Source organism: Hemicordylus capensis, chromosome 6 (assembly GCF_027244095.1).
Source record: "Hemicordylus capensis ecotype Gifberg chromosome 6, rHemCap1.1.pri, whole genome shotgun sequence".
NCBI classification, from domain to species: domain Eukaryota; kingdom Metazoa; phylum Chordata; class Lepidosauria; order Squamata; family Cordylidae; genus Hemicordylus; species Hemicordylus capensis.
In genome coordinates, this window is record NC_069662.1 from 108,612,311 (window position 1) to 108,628,357 (window position 16,047).

General features: G+C 40.4%; 1 protein-coding gene across 7 annotated transcripts in view; it reads right to left on the bottom strand.

Moving 5' to 3' along the window:
* RARB (retinoic acid receptor beta) overlaps positions 1 to 16,047 on the bottom strand; it is a 490,600-nt gene that overhangs the window by 332,388 nt on the left and 142,165 nt on the right. Inside the window, exon 1 of one of the 7 annotated variants that reach the window (XM_053263910.1) lies at positions 13,956 to 14,059. The exons of the other annotated variants lie outside the window; for them this stretch is intronic. The gene's annotated coding sequence lies outside the window, so the exon portion shown is untranslated. Of the gene's footprint in view, positions 1 to 13,955; positions 14,060 to 16,047 lie in introns of those variants that run through there. 7 annotated transcript variants of the gene reach the window in all.

Sequence of the window (16,047 nt, forward strand, 5' to 3'; positions counted from 1 at the left end):
TGTCATGGAAATAGAACTATGACCTGACCCAACCTTGGAATTATTGGAAATATGCTTGACTGATGAGCAGAGCCCTTATATGAATTTTATGGTGTTTGGTCTGTTAGAGCAAAAATTGGAAATTATTGTCCCTGGAGAGTTGAATCACTCCCAAAAATCAATCAATGTTATACCTGACTTTAGAAACTAACACTCACGGACAAACTAACACAATAATCCAGAGTACCTGCAGGATTCTCTCAATCAGGTATTATTTATTTATTTGATTTCTATACCGCCCTTCCAAAAACGGCTCAGAGCAGTTTACACGGAGAAATAATAAATAAGATGGATCCCTGTCCCCAAAGGGCTCACAATCTAAACACTTATTATTCACTGGTTTCCACTATGCAAGCAACCATTCTTATATCCAACACAACAAAAAATCAACATTTTGTATTCTGTAACAAAATCCTTTCTCTGTAACTCTTGTACTATTTGCATTTTGTTATGTATGCTGATTTTTTTTAACTTACTTGTTATAAAATACTCAATAAAATATAAACTAAGAAACCATTGCTTTGAAGGTGGTTCTTTGAGTTGGCTCATTCTTGCAGCATCCAGGAGCCCTTAGAATTAGAATTTACAGCTGTGTTCCAGGAATCTGTGAACTCTAAATTCCAGTTAACAGTAGTCAACATCCTAATGAAACACCAGTATGGTGGATGGGTTCCAGACTAAAGCAGCATCGAAACTTGTGGAGAGATGAATTTCAATTACCCCCTGCCCCTTCTCCTGGAATTCATCTTTGTCATCTGAAACCATGAGGGCTGCCCAAACCTTAGGGACATATTGAGGCTGTTTGCATGAACAGCCAAGCCCAGGCTTTAACAGCCAAGCCTGAGCTTGGCTGCCTGTGAGAGAACCGCCAAGATCTACATGGATCCTGGTAGTACCATGGCACCAAACCCGGCACCAAACCCAGCACCAAAGCCCAGCTCTTAGTCTGGGTTAATGGAGTGAATGCACCATTAGCCCAGGCCCCGGGATCATGTGTCAGTGTGGGCTGCTTGCAACCCATGTTGACACAGAGACAAGTGCCTAGAGCACTGGTCTTCCAGGGAAATCATGCGGTGCATTGTGGGATCCCCCCAAACCTCTGGAACACTGGAATTGTGTGCATGGCAGCACGGTCAGGGGCAGTCCGGTTCATCAGCAAGGAAGGTAGGCTTAACCCTGCCTTTCCCCCACCTGCCCATGCAATCGTGTGAAAGGCCCCATTATCAGGTCACACTGAGGGCCCATTATCAGGTCACCAATTCAAAATACATTCTGACTATCAGATAAGGTTTCAAACTTAAATTCAAATGCCAAGGGCAAAGTCTGACCAGTAGGGTTTCACAGGTCTGCAGGGGAGATGAATGCTAAAAGAAACATTTTTTTAAGCCTACTTTCCAGTAGGCTTATGAGATCACCAGGCATTTTGTGTGTGTGCTGTGTGTCCGTCTGTCCGTGTCCCCCACCTATCAAATTCGCAACGTCTGGACCAATGTGAACCAAATCGGGTGCAGGTATAGGGACACCTCAATGGCATAGTTGGTGATGATGTCATCTACCCCAACCAAGATGGCGGATGCGTAAACTTTTGAGGCGCAAGTGGACTAACTTGTGAACCACCTAACCAATCTGACCCAAATGTACTACAACTGTAGGGACACACAGGGATGCCCAAATGGCATGGTGTGTGATGTCTATCCACTCCATTTCAAGTTGTGAACATCTGAGGCGCAAGAGGGCTAATCTATGGACTGAATAACCAATTTAAACCAAATTAGGGACAGTTGCAGTGAATGGACACACAGGGACACCGCAATGGCATAGCTTGTGATGATGTCATCCACACTAATTCAACATGGCAGACGTGTAAACTTTTGAGGTGCAAGTGGACTAGCTTGTGAACCACTTAACCAATTTGAACCAAATTTGCTACAGTTGTAGGGACACATAGGGATGCCCTAATGGTGTGGTGTGTGATGATGTCATCCACTCCAATTCAAAATGGCCACTGAAAATCTGAGGCACAAGCAGGCTAATTCGTGGACTATCTAACCCATTTGAACCAAATTGGGTACTGCTGAAGTGAGTGACACACAGGGACACCTCAATGATGCAGTTTGTGATGATATCCACACTGATCCAAGATGGCGTACACTTGAACATCTGAGATGCAAGAGATCTAACTACTGGACCTCGATTTGCACCATATTTAATCCAGATGTAGAGACAGTGAAAGGAAAGTAGGCTGATTAGTTCTTACTAGAACAACTTGTTTCTTTTGCTTCTTGGGTTTATTTCCCCCATTCCTGTTTTCTCCTCTGCTATTCTTTTGCATTGCTCTTTCACCCTCAATCTTTTTATTCTGTGCCTTTTATCATTTCCTTGTAACTGACTAACTGCACATTCTTGGAAGTTTGACTTTACACTTTAGAAGGTGTGGCTCTGGCTAACCGATTGTTTCCCTGTCTTATAAGCTTTTTGATATACCGTATTTTACGGAGTATAAGACGCACTTTTTTCCTTGAAAAACAACCGCCCAAATTCAGCTGCGTCTTGTACTCCGGGGAGAAGTTGGAAGTTGGGCTTGTCGGGAAAGAGAGGGGGGAGGGGGAGAAGGAAGGGCAAGCAGGAAGGATTCGCTTCCCACCTCCCTTCCTCCCTCGCTGGGGCCTGCCGGAAGCATCCTAATCAGCCCGCCCGCCCGCCGCCCCCTTCCCCAGGCTCCCTCCAGTTGCCGCTCCGATGCTTCTGCAGTGAGGGAGGCTGCTGCCCGCCGGCGGCCACGATGAACAACCAGCAGCCGCCGCTGCCGCGGGTCACCAATGTGGGCTCACTGCTGCTCACCACGCAAGAGAACGAAAGCAAGAGGACAGAGCGGGGCGCGGTGGAAGGGCTTGGAGGGGAGATGGAGGCAAGGGGAGATGGAAAGCTCAGAGAAGGAAAGCTCAGAAGGAAAGAAGGAAAGCTCAGAGAAGGAAAACTCAGAGGGAAAGCTCAGAGAAGGAAAGCTCAGAGAAGGAAAGCTCAGAGAAGGAAAACTCTCAAAAACTGTATTAAATTTAAGGTGCGTCGTATAGTCCGTAGAGTCTTATAGTCTGTAAAATACGGTATGAGATATCCAGTCTTTAAGGAAGCGGGAAACCAAATTGAGCTGAACCCCTCTCTCTAATGGGCAAAACCAAAATATTGCTTTAATACCTTAATCATACTGTTAACTGGAATTCAGAGTTCCCAATTATTTTTCTATTTCCATGTACAGAAAATGGTTTCTAACAGAATATTGCATAGCCAATTGTTTTCCCTCGAAGCAGGTTCTTTCACATAAATGTATAATATTCAAATTAATTTATCATATTAATTTGCTAAAATGTATTCTAATTCTTCCAAGTCATTAAAAGTTTCTATCACACACTGTAAAGACGTTTCAGCTTCCCATTCCAGGTTCCAGAACCTTCATTTATTAGCCCATGTACATTTCAGTCAATGTAATAATTCCGCAGGGTCAGCAGGAGATACCAGTGGGTTGGTGGTGATTATGAACATTTATTTTAAAACATGTTTCCCTCTATGGTATCTTGTCGAAGGAGCAATAAGGAAGTAACACTAGGAGAGAACAACCATTAACTGGGAGGGAACAAAATCATGCAATGACTTAGAGGGTAAAATAGCAATTTAATAGTCAATATTTTGCCTAACAGGGAGCCAATAAAGCAATTGTTACATGCAAATAATACAATGAGATAATTTAGTACTTCTGAATCATCTGCAACTGTTGAAAAAGCTTATCAGTTCAACTATAAAGACAAAAGTGCAGAAATCACAGATATTCTAAAAAGTCACATTGGAACCAATAATTAGTCTGCCTTTAATTCTTTTCTCTAACACACCAGGAAACATGGAGAGGCAGTTGGCACAATAATGCAGACACAAATTTATTGGGGTTTGGGGGTGGGGGTGCTATAATTTTGTTGTTGGATAAATTGGCTAAATGTTACAGCACTGATTCATATAATCCATTATGCTGATATGAGAAATGTACCTCTATGGCACTGGGAGTGTTACATAAATTTGTGCTTTAATTTGCAAAATGCAAAAGTAAGGGAACAGTGAGATCTTTTCATTGACCTATTTAAATGGCTTTGCCAAGTGTGGTTTAATTTATGAATCGCAATAAAATATTTTTCACACAATGATTTCAATTTCATTAAAGCCAGTACAATATCTTTTACCAATCGTATCCACTTTATTTACACATACACATATAAAGTGACTGAATTACAATTCTGTAATAAACTGACTGAACTACAATTCAGGTGTTTTAAGAAAAAGATTGACAATTTTACTGGCCCTGGCATGAGTTTGAGTATTTCTTTGACTATGACCAGCATACACTTTCATAGTTCTCACCTCTGAAAAGGATAAGTCAAAACTACCTTCCTAAGCAATTAATAAGGGTAATGAGATGAATAGATGAGTTACATATGAAGGAATTGACCATGTCTGATTCTGATTGTCAATATAACAAAATTAACATTATTACAATAGGCACAAAATTGTTGCTGAATCTCTGCAAGTTTACAATACTTCTTAAAATGGATATTAACATATTTTGCTATACATCGTTAAAGAATTTAACCCATTCCACTTAGCTTTGGGTAGCTCAACAGATTAATTAACATGAAATTTAATGTGCTTTCAAAGAATCAAAAAGTACTTGCATACAGAATCTAAAGTTGTAGCATCCTCAACAGATGCTTGCAGAGATTTTGCTTTTTCCTTCCAATGATAATTGGTTCCATCATTATTTTATTAAGAATTTTCTCCTATTGTTCAATCAAAATCCATCATTCTGTAACAAGTTCAATTTCTATGTAAACCGCTTTGTGAACTTTGGTTGAAGAGTGGTATATAAATCGAAGTAGTAGTAGTAGTAGTAGTAGCAGTAGTAGTAGTTAGAACTAGTCCCACTATCTAGGGCAGGAGAGAAAAATTTGTTTGGATTTCCAGACAACCTTCTGGATGTAGAGAAACAGTCTAAGAAAATTCTCCAAAATGTCTTATTGGAAGGAACCCTGAAATTCAGAGAGAATATCTCCTTAGGAGGCACACCTAAATTTGATGAGAATTTCAGTTCCACCTTGAAAGAAGCCCTGAAAACCCTGATATTTGGATACAATTTCCACTTTGGAGAAATCTGTCCACATAATACTTTTCTCCGGGTTACCAAACTCAGTTCGTTAATTCTTTCCTCAAAGGGCTTGTTTTCCTGACCCTCTGACTATCTTTGTTAACTTTCTCAAAGTTAACTCATTCAACTCATTCTAATTTGCTTACATTTGTTTACCTTCTTTAAGTGTGGCATCCAATACTGGATACTCTAATCAGATGAGGTCTGATTAGTGTGGAATAAAGTGGAACTCTTACTCTCCTGAATTAGAAACTAGAGTTCTATTAATGAAGCCTTACATTGCATTTACCTTTTTTGCAGCTGCATCACATTATACATTTTGTCTATAAAATACAGAACCACAGGAAATAAATGCTTCTGTGAGCCTTAAAGATAGACTGTATCTGCATAATGGATTAACTGCTCTGCCCTAAGCTCCTTCCAATTAGTATCCATGGAAGGGGGTGACTTTGACCCAATGCAGAAATGTGATAGAATTACTTTTCCTCAAAGACATTTCTGCATGAGTTCTGGATGTCCTTTTTTCCAGTCAGGAGGCATACTCAAAGCTATGTCTTCTGCAGAAATATAAAAGATAGTTTCTCAAAGAGCTAATATTTTATACACTTAGACACCCTAAGACTACATGCGACACAGGAAACCTGTGACTGAATACCCTGGATGTATTTTTTAAAGCTTAAAAGCAAGCGTTTCTGAGGTGGGCCTAAACTGACTGAGGCAACAGTAGAGGGGTGTGTTTAACGTTTCATCCTGTGCATGCTGGAAGGAAATACTATTTGACTAACCCCGAATACAGAAGAATGGCTCAGGTGAAGGGAATGCACAGTTCATAAAGAATATCAGGAGACATGTGCTTAAGATTCAGAGTAAAGAAGCTTACTTTGAGAAATACATATTTAGATAGAGACTGCATACCTGCAGCTAGCTACCTCACGGTGCTGGTACCCACCCCTATTCACCATCTCACCTCTAGAACAGGAAGGCAAGGAGAAAGGACTCCATTCTTCCTCTTCACTCCCTGATTCAGGGGAGCAAGCAGCCACCTTCCACAGCTTCACTTTTAAAAGAACATGTTTTCCTTTTCCCATAGAGTCCCCAAAACGGCACGAGTGTTCCTGTAATTTGTAGCCTTTTTTGAGGCTGTAATAATGGCTACAGTTTAATAGGTGGCTTCAAATCTTGTGTGTGGGGTGAGAGGTGTGGGGGACAAAGCAAAGCTTTGGGGGTCTGGTATGGTTTGCTTCACTTCAATGCCACTTCAAGCCCCCAAAGCTTTGCACAGCCCTGCTCACCTCCTAGCATTGTTGGGGACAGTATCTTGCTTGTCCCACCACCAGAGGTGAGTCTAGTTCAGATGCATCACAGGATCGTCTCCACTGTGACGTAAAGAATATGGACTGCTCTGTCCAGGAATATCCATGTATCCTGTCGTCTATCCTCGCTTGTCCTGGCTGTTCCAACATGCCTTTTCTTGAACTGTTTTGATTTTATTTTAATCACTGCCTCTTCTCTGCTTTTCATTGTTATCATTGTTCTGATGATTTTTTTCCTGCCAATTCTTTTCATTGTTATTTTTGACGCACTTTTTTGATTTTTATGGTTGCTTTGTACTATGTTGTAATCTTCCTTGAGCACTCCCATAGGGAATGGAAAGATGGATTAGAAATTCCTCAATAAACACACAAATAAGTAGAGACGTTATCAACTGTAACGTAATATAATCATACCTGTCAAAATCATAGATAAGTATGAACATTTATTGTAATTTAAGACATTAGGCACAATTATCAAAAACTTACCTAGAAAGGTGCTGGTCTTAGATTTTACTAATTAACTAAATTTGGTGTTTACAAAATAATTGCTGTTTGATCCCATATCCCGCAAATAAAGAACAATTCCATGTAATAAAGACTTAGTAATACTCCGTGGGAAAACAGTACATCTGCAAACCCTATTTTTACCCACCTAATCAACCCATAACTGAACTTCACTAACAGGCAGTGTTCCCTTAACAGCGATTCCCAGATGTTGTTGACTACAACTCCCATAATCCCCAGCCAAAGGCCATTGCAGCTGGGGATGCTGGGAGTTGTAGTGAAAAACATCTGGGAATCCCTGTTAGAGGGAACACTGCTAACAGGTAATAAGTATTTCACATTATACCTAGTGTGGCTAATAACTGTACTGTTGTTATCTCATATCCCAAAGAGATATGGCTGACTGTATGGGTGTTTCCTGATACAGCTGTAGCCTGCTGCATTGCCAATTGCTTAGCGTGAGCCATGAACATTTTCATCTGATTATAATCTTTATTCACTTAACATAATACCCCCAATGAATGTTAATTGTCAGTTTAAATGCAAATTGAAAATTTCACATTTGTCAGCAGTCTGTTTGCTCAAGTCTTGTTTATTTAGTCTTCACAACATATAAAGGACTGTGGGAGGCTAGGCATAAACCCATTGACTGTGAGAGGATGCAGCTGGAATTGGGAGATGAAAGTCCCAACTAAATGGAATGCTTCCATTCCCATTTGTTTATGGAAGAGCTCTAAATGTATCTCTTTTCTTGAGGAGAGAAGTATTAGAGGGGGAGGCTATTCTCATGATCAGTCTAACCCAAGCTAGGGCAGCCTAGCCTGCATTAGGCTGCTTGTGTGAAGAACCAGGATCGCTCCTGATCCTGGTGCGTCCATCCCGACTTTTAACCCCAGGCTGCCTAAGCAGGCAGCCCGCACACACACAGAGCAAGGCAGCAATAGCACCCAGCTGAGGCATGATTCCTCAATGCACCGCTCTCCTGGCATGAGAGGCTAAAGGAGACTAAAAGCATTATTTAACGAAACAGAAAAACAAAAAACTACAATGAATAGAGATAAAGCAGACAAGTCATTATCTATGAGAAGGAAAGAGCACAGAGCCAACTCAATACGATCTAAACATGGCAACATATACACATTACCAACTAAACCATGTTTGCATTTTATTCTTTTTATCTTAAGTTGTACAATATACCATCAACGTTCTTAGAACAAACCATCCAAAAAGGAACAGAAGTGGATGCTCAGACAGATTTAAAAACACTAATAAAAAGGTGATCATAACTCTGTCAATCAGCTGCGTGCAACATCTGATTTGGGGAAAACACTATCTACAATTTTAGCATTCTGGGTTTATGAAGTTCAATACTTCTTACTGCACTGCAAAGTAATGGGTATGCTTTCCTACTAGGAAACATTTCCTACATTTACAAAGCAAATTGTCCTTATTTTAAATAGCTGTTTTTAGTACTTCCACATAGCAAGAATTTGCTCCCCATTAATCCAAAACACAAAAATAAGGATAATCAGTCCTTAATTAATGCTTAAGCGCGTCCCACACATTGTGCTCAAACTGTGGCCTCTTGTTTTACATCCGCTTAGTGATCACCATAGAAAGAGGATGCACATTCAAGCATACTATCATTGCTGGTGTGGAATGCAAAGAATGATGATATAAGGATGATTAATTCACTTCTGTGATCTCTCTACTTGAATCACCATGCACAGTGGGGGGGGGGGGGTAGCAGCTGCCATGTTTAGCACACAGATGATAACCTTTTCATCTACATTAACTAGCTAAGAAAGACCTGAAGCAAATAATAGAGTTCTGTCTGTTTCCCTCCCTGTTTCCTGCGCCTTGAAAGAACAAAAAGGTGCTAAAAGAGAGTAAACCTGCTAGGTTGCTGGCAATATTGTGGTAAAGCCCCTTGTTTCCCATTTTTCCCACACAGAGAAGACTATTGGATAGGCAGAAGCAGAATTTTGTTCTGGCTCTCATAAGTATTCCTCAAGCTATAATATGAGAAAGATTTGTACTCCATAAATTATAGCCAATCATGAATGCTCAGTCACATCTCTTATTTACATTGTCCATTTCAATTTCCCAATGGTAGATACATCATTTTGAATTTGAAAATCATCTTTCTAAGTAAAAAATATAAGACCACACCAGAAGAAGACATAATCTGAAAATTATCTGCAAAGTACTTGACTATTTCAGCAATATTCTCCTGATAAATAAAATTCTGAAAGTAATGCAATTAAACGATAATTCCATTAATCAAGATTCATATATACTATAAGATATAACTAATGATTGCAAAACTCCAGCCTTCAATATATTTAAAAAATACTGGAGGAAAATATTGAAAAATTCATTTTTTTTCCAAAATATTCAAAAATTCACATTTTCAAAAAGAAAATGAAACAAACAAACAAAAAACAGTCCAGTCTAGGCATACAGCAGGGGTGGCAAAGAGGGACAGGTTGGGGCTGCAAAAGTAAAAACAAACAGTTAGCACAACAGCACCCAGTTATTAAAGCTACTGGGGGCTGGCTGGCTACAAGCAAGAAGAAAAAAGTCAAAGCAGCATCCAGTTAAATCCACCAGTGTTGCTGGTACAATTAAAAAAATAGAAAAGAAAAGCAGTTGTTGGCACTTCAGATTAAAAAGAGGATGGGGCGAAGAGAAGGATAAGCCACATGCACTCTCTGCCTCTCTCTCTCTCTCTCCACTGAGCGAAGCAGAGCCACACACCATCTCTCTGATCTGCTCTGCTGCTGCAGTCTCTGTCCTTTGTCTCCTAATGTCCTTCCTCTTCAAGAGGCACTGGCACACTCTAAGGGCTCTCTGCCACCCAGGCTCCTAAATAAATTTGAAACACTCTCTTTTGTGTTTCTCCCTCCCTCACATGTTGCCCATGACAACACTTGATTTGTCATGGCTAAATCATAACATGCTTGTTTGATCATAACAAGCTAACCAAGAAGCAAGGAGATCACAAGCCAATCAGAAACCAGTGCCAGAAACCCCAGCAGTAATTAATTAATTATTATTATTATTATTATTATTATTATTATTATTATTAATTCGATTTCTATACCGCCCTTCCAAAAATGGCTCAGGGTGGTTTACACAGAGAAATAATAAATAAATAAGATGGCTCCCTGTCCCCAAAGGGCTCACATTCTAAAAAAGCAAAAACATAAGATAGACACCAGCAACAGTCACTGGAAGTACTGTGCTGGGGGTGGATAGGGCCAGTTACTCTCCCCCTGCTAAATAAAGAGAATCACCACGGTAAAAGGTGCTTCTTTGTCAAGTTAGCAAGTAATGGAAAAACAGCCCTCCAAAATGGAGCTCAAAACACTCGAAATGATCTAGCGCAAAACAGGCTTGTTCAATTCTAGCTCAAGACAGGCCCTTTATTTTAAGAGTGTTCCATTTTGAGCTTGAAATTCTTTAAACAGTTGTTTCAAGCTCAAATCGTTTTCCATGCAAATCGTTTTGCACATTTCCTATTCTTTATCTTATTGGAAAGAAAGCAACAGTCTTAATTCAAGAGTGGTGGATACATTTAATTACCCACTAGGAATAAGAACAGCCTCAAATATTTTACCCAAGAAGCTGTATAGATCCTTATAGCAAGAGTATTGTGGGATGATGTCTGAAGGGAGAGACTGATAAAAAGCATTCATAGAAGTACTTTTTACTAGCCTTTTGCTAAGGTTGCTAGCTCATAGAACATCCATTAAAAGAAACCAAAACTCTAAATTATACACATTTCCCATCATCATATTTTCAAAGTAAACTCCATTTACTCCATCAACTCTCACAGGAATGTGGAGTTGAAATTTTTTGAATACATTATTTTTCAAGGGAAATTTTTTCTAAAGATTCATTGTTATGGAAATTCACTAATAACAATGAATGGTTGTCAATACAATGTTAGGCAAGCCTAGTAATTTCAAAGTTCCAGCTGGTGTTTTTCAGGTGATTATCTTTAGGAAGTACATGGAAGAGTAACGTATGTTTTATTGATTTGTGAGCAGTATGGTAAATACATGCACATGACTGAATTCAAATCCAAATCAAAAATCAAGTTCAACATTCACCTCTGGTAATGTAGGTCAAATCAAAACTAAAACTAAAATTCTTATTTCACCTCAGATTAACTTTAAATAAAACTGCAACTAAAACTGTTAGACTTTCAGTACAAACACACAAAGCAGTATCTCATTTCCGCCCCCTGAGCTGCACAAACTGAAAGTGTTTACCTAAGATTTGTTAGTTTTGTAGTGCTTTTGGTTTGAAAGTAGCCCCAACATCATCTAATCAGGAATTTAAAAGTGTGGTATCTTTAGAGTGAAGTTCAAGCCACTGAAGGAAATAAGGAGTGTAGATATAAATATTTAGATCATCAGGAAAATGTGCAGAGGAAAAATTTCTGAGGAAAATGCATGCAATTTTATGCACATTAGGAAAAATGTATATGATTCTTTCTCAGAAAATATGCCAGAAAATTTTCCAATTAAACTTTTTACAGAAAACCCATATCTCTGACAAGTATTTTCACAGAAACCACCTAGATGGCTTGTTCCCATTGCCGTTGGATTAATAATAATTTGTGACAAGATGTTAATCTTGGATTTTTGAATCTCAGACTGCAAATCTGTCAAACTCAGTAATCAAATTACTTGATTCAAACCCAGCGATCTTTCACTTACTAGGATCCAATGCTGTGATTTCCAAACTTAGAGAGAGAGAAAAAAGCAAGCATTAAAAAAAAGCAATGTTGCAAACTTCCGAACTGTAATGTGCTTCTTGTCATGCTGGGATTAGTAATAGCAGTGCCATCAAATACTGCCATGCAATAAAACCCATGTTTTGCATTTAGATTACATTTGATTTCTCCATGTGGAAAATACATGCTCTAATTTTCTTCTTATGGTAGAAGTGATAATACCAAGAACACAATATCCAAGTTGATGACACCAACTGCAAGGTAGGCATGACCTGTTTTATAGTGTTTGTACTTCTGGCTCCAATTTTATGAACCAAATATACTACAGAAGTATACAATGACTACCAAAAGAGCCAAACAAAAAAGCAGAAGCTGGAAGGAAAGGAAACAAAATCTACAGGATCAGGTCGAAAGGACAGAGTCTGTATGACGAAGGTAATTTCACACATGTTCAGTTTTTGTGCAACTTGCTCAGCAATAATATACTAAAGAGCAAAAGAAAAGGAAGGGCAAACTTTCTAGGCAAAAATATTTCTTTGACATTTGCTATTTAACTTTGTAATAATATCTGATAATATTAATTTTTTGAAGAAAAGAAAGAAAGAAAGAAAGAAAGAAAGAAAGAAAGAAAGAAAGAAAGAAAGAATCCTTCACTTTGTTTCCACACGTAAGGCTTTTTATATACTGAGCAAAGCACTCATTTGGCTGGTATATTTTTACAATATGTCTCCCAAAAAGCCAGAATGCACATTTAGGAACTTATTAGCTGTAAAAAAAATGAGACCCACACAGCACAGAGTCTCCACAGGGATATTCTGTGAAATAGAAACTGTGAGCCTTCTCCTCTATCAAGAATAGTAACAGTAATAGTAAAATAGAATTCTATAATAATAAACAGAACAGAAGGCTCATTATCATGGAAAATGCCACAGCCACAAACACCATTGTGTTATTTTTTTAATGCCATAAAATTAACAAATTGTTGTTTATTATCAGTGATTTACTGAATCACAGAAGTGGGCACAGGTTGTACCAAAGCAGCTGTATATGAAACTAAGACAAAGCTACAAGGTGTGATATCTTAACTGCACTGCTTTAGTATCTATCTAATGCCCTGATTAGAAAGCTCAACAAACACAAAAAGACCTTGTATAACATTGAATACAATGTCCCCAATTGTATGAAGAGAAATTGGAATGTATTGCTTGGAAGTACTAAGGATCATGCCGCACTATTATTTAACTGGTATTTAAACTTATTATTTCTCATTTTCATAGTGTGGTTCAGTGTACTAGGGTTTGCAGGGAACAGATTCTGGCAGTTCAGTTCGAATTTGAGCCAAATTTGAACTGGACCACTAGACCACGAACTTGTGGCCGATTCTACCACAAGTCGAATCGGCCCCTGGTCCAGTCTGAGGGTTGAACTGGTTCAGAACCGGTTCAATTTGGCTTGAGGGGCATGCTTGTACAAGCAAAGTGGAAACCCTGCTTATCTTCAAAGTAATCCTAATGCGGGCGGGGGGGGGGAGAAGAAGCCACCTCAGCAGCGCAGCTCCAAACTCCAGACCGGGTCTGGCAGTCCAACGTGGCCCGGTTCTGGCCTCTGTGAATGCATAGAGGCTATTTGCGTGCGTGGAGCTCATGCATGCGGCGAGGTCACACAAATGACCAGAACCAGGCTGCGCTGGGGTGCTGGACCCAATCTAGAGTTCTGAGGAGCCATGCCATCGTGGCAGTATCCTCTCACTGCCCCCCATTAGGAAGATTTTAAAGGAAGGCAGGGTTCCCTCCTTTGCTTGTAAAGGGGAATCCTCACTGGATTTCCTGTTACAATCATGCCCCTCAAACCTCTGAACTGGTTCCAAACTGGTTCCATTAGAACTGGGGCCAGTTTGGCTAAAACTCCATCCAGCACCCCTTTTGGTGGGTCCAAAGTAGTCCGGTTCTACTTGAATCGGGTTTAAATTGAATTGGTTCTATTCAAACCAGGTTCAAATAGAACTAGTTCTGCACATCCCTACAGTGTACAAAGAATTTTACAATTATTATCTTTTTATATAAATTATTCAAAGCAGTATTCAAAGCAATGATGTGAATGCAGAATGAGTTAGCCTTTTCCAGCAGGATTAGGAAAGGGCTCTGCTAAAACCAAGGTTGGTACTCACTGTGAAAGTTTCTTCTTGCTGGTGTAATGAAGGTCACCCATTGTGGGTTATCCCCACCCACATGCTCCAGAAGGCAGGATTATGTAAATGAGGAGAACTTTTCATAGACTCCCTGCGGGCAGTTCTCTTCAGTTCCATTGAAAAGCTGAAAGCAAAAGACAGCAGTATAGATAGAATATCTAACATCAAATGAAGACATAATCAGAAAACAACAGGGCAGAGCAGAGCTGGACCTCTAAGTGCAGCCCAGGTGACAGACCAGCAGTAGACCTGGAAAATACCACAGGAGGGCATAGGTGACCTCCGTTACACCAGCAAGAAGAAAGCTTCATGATGAATACCAACGTTCCTTTCTCTGCTGGTATAGAAGGTAACCCATTGTGGGTAAATACCACAGCACACAACCCTGGTGGGAACAGATTTTCCTAGGACTACTGCTAGAGAAGCACCTGCTGAAGTACCCTGCAACTGAATGCCACCCTAGTTGATGCAGCAACATCCAACTTATAGTGCTTCGAGAATTTGGATGGATACTTCCACATGGCCACCCTGCAAATCTTATCCAGAGGTGTGCTGGTAGAAAAAGCTGCTGAAGTAGCTGCCGATCTCATGGAGTGTGCCGTGACCCTGGAAGGTGGTGGCAAACATTGGAGTTCATATGCTAAAAAGATACATGGCTTGACCCAGCAGCCTATAGTGGTGGCAGACACTCTCTGACCCATAGTAGATGGCTAAAATGAGATGAACAGAGTGTCAGACTTGTGGAAAGTGGCAGAACATGTGAGATAGATACATGGTGCTCTCCAAAATTCTAGCTTGTACCACTGTTGTTTCTTCGGATGTCTAGGTCAAGGGCAAAATGAGGGCAAATATATATCCTCTGACCTATGGAAAGTGGAATTCACCTTCGGAATGAATGATGGATCAGGAATAAGTCTGACTGAGTCCTTGGAAAACATGTACAAATGATCCTTAATGGAGTGGCTTGTAGCTCCAAAACACATATGGCTGATGTAATAGAAACAAAGAAAGCAACTTCATAAGAAAGGATCCTCAGAGATGCCTTGTGCAGAGGTTCAAGTGGTGACTGAGCACAGTGAAGCACCCTGAGCACAGTGCAAATCCCATGTGGGAAAGCAGTAGCACTCTGATGGCGAAAGATGGGTGATGCCCCTTACACATTTTTGCAGTGAGGGGTGCCTAAATGTCTTCCCTTGTTCCTGAGGAAACAACATCTGAGACAACCAGAAGGCTTGCCACCGTAAGGTGTCGGCCTTTAACCTCATGGAGAGACCTTCCTGGAGAAACACCAGAAGCTCCATCAGTTTACATTCATGTATTTTCAAGGAGTGGCGAGACGCCCATCTGAGAAAAGTCTTCTGCACGAATTGGTAGATATGGTTAGTGGAGGGTTTATGAGAAACCAGGATGGTGTTGATGACTTCAAGAGACAGACCTTGATGGCTCAAGCCATCCCTTTCAGCCTCCAAGCAGTCAATTTTAAGCACACCGGGTCCAGGCAAAATATTGGACCTTGAGACAGAAGGTCCACCCTCTGTGGGAAGAACAGTGGACCTTCCACAGTCATGATCATGACATCCTAGAACCAAGGCCTCATGTGTCAAAAAGGAGCAATCAAGATAATCTCTGCCCTCGCCGCCCTCAATTCCTGAGGCATCTGGCTAGGAATGTTACCAGAGAAAAGGTGTAGATAGGCTAAGGTGGCCAATGTGTGGACAGAGAATCCACCGCCTCCACCCCCTTCTCTCGAAAACGAGAAAAGAATCTCGGCAGTTTCAGATTGATGGGTGAGGCGAACAGGTCTACCTGTAGTTGCCCCAGACTCTGCATTATCCAACAGAGTACTTCTGGATGAAGGCTCCATTCCACCAGATGAACTGCCTGGTGACTCAACCAATCCACCTGTTTGTTCATAGTCCCTCTAACGTGGTGAGCCACGATCAATTTCAAGTTTAATTCTACACACTGGAAGAGCTCTGAAGCTTGAAGCTCTGAAGAGACCTGGATCCCATCCCTCCCTGCTTATTTACGTAGGCCTTTGTGATCATGTTATCCATGTGAATCATATGTT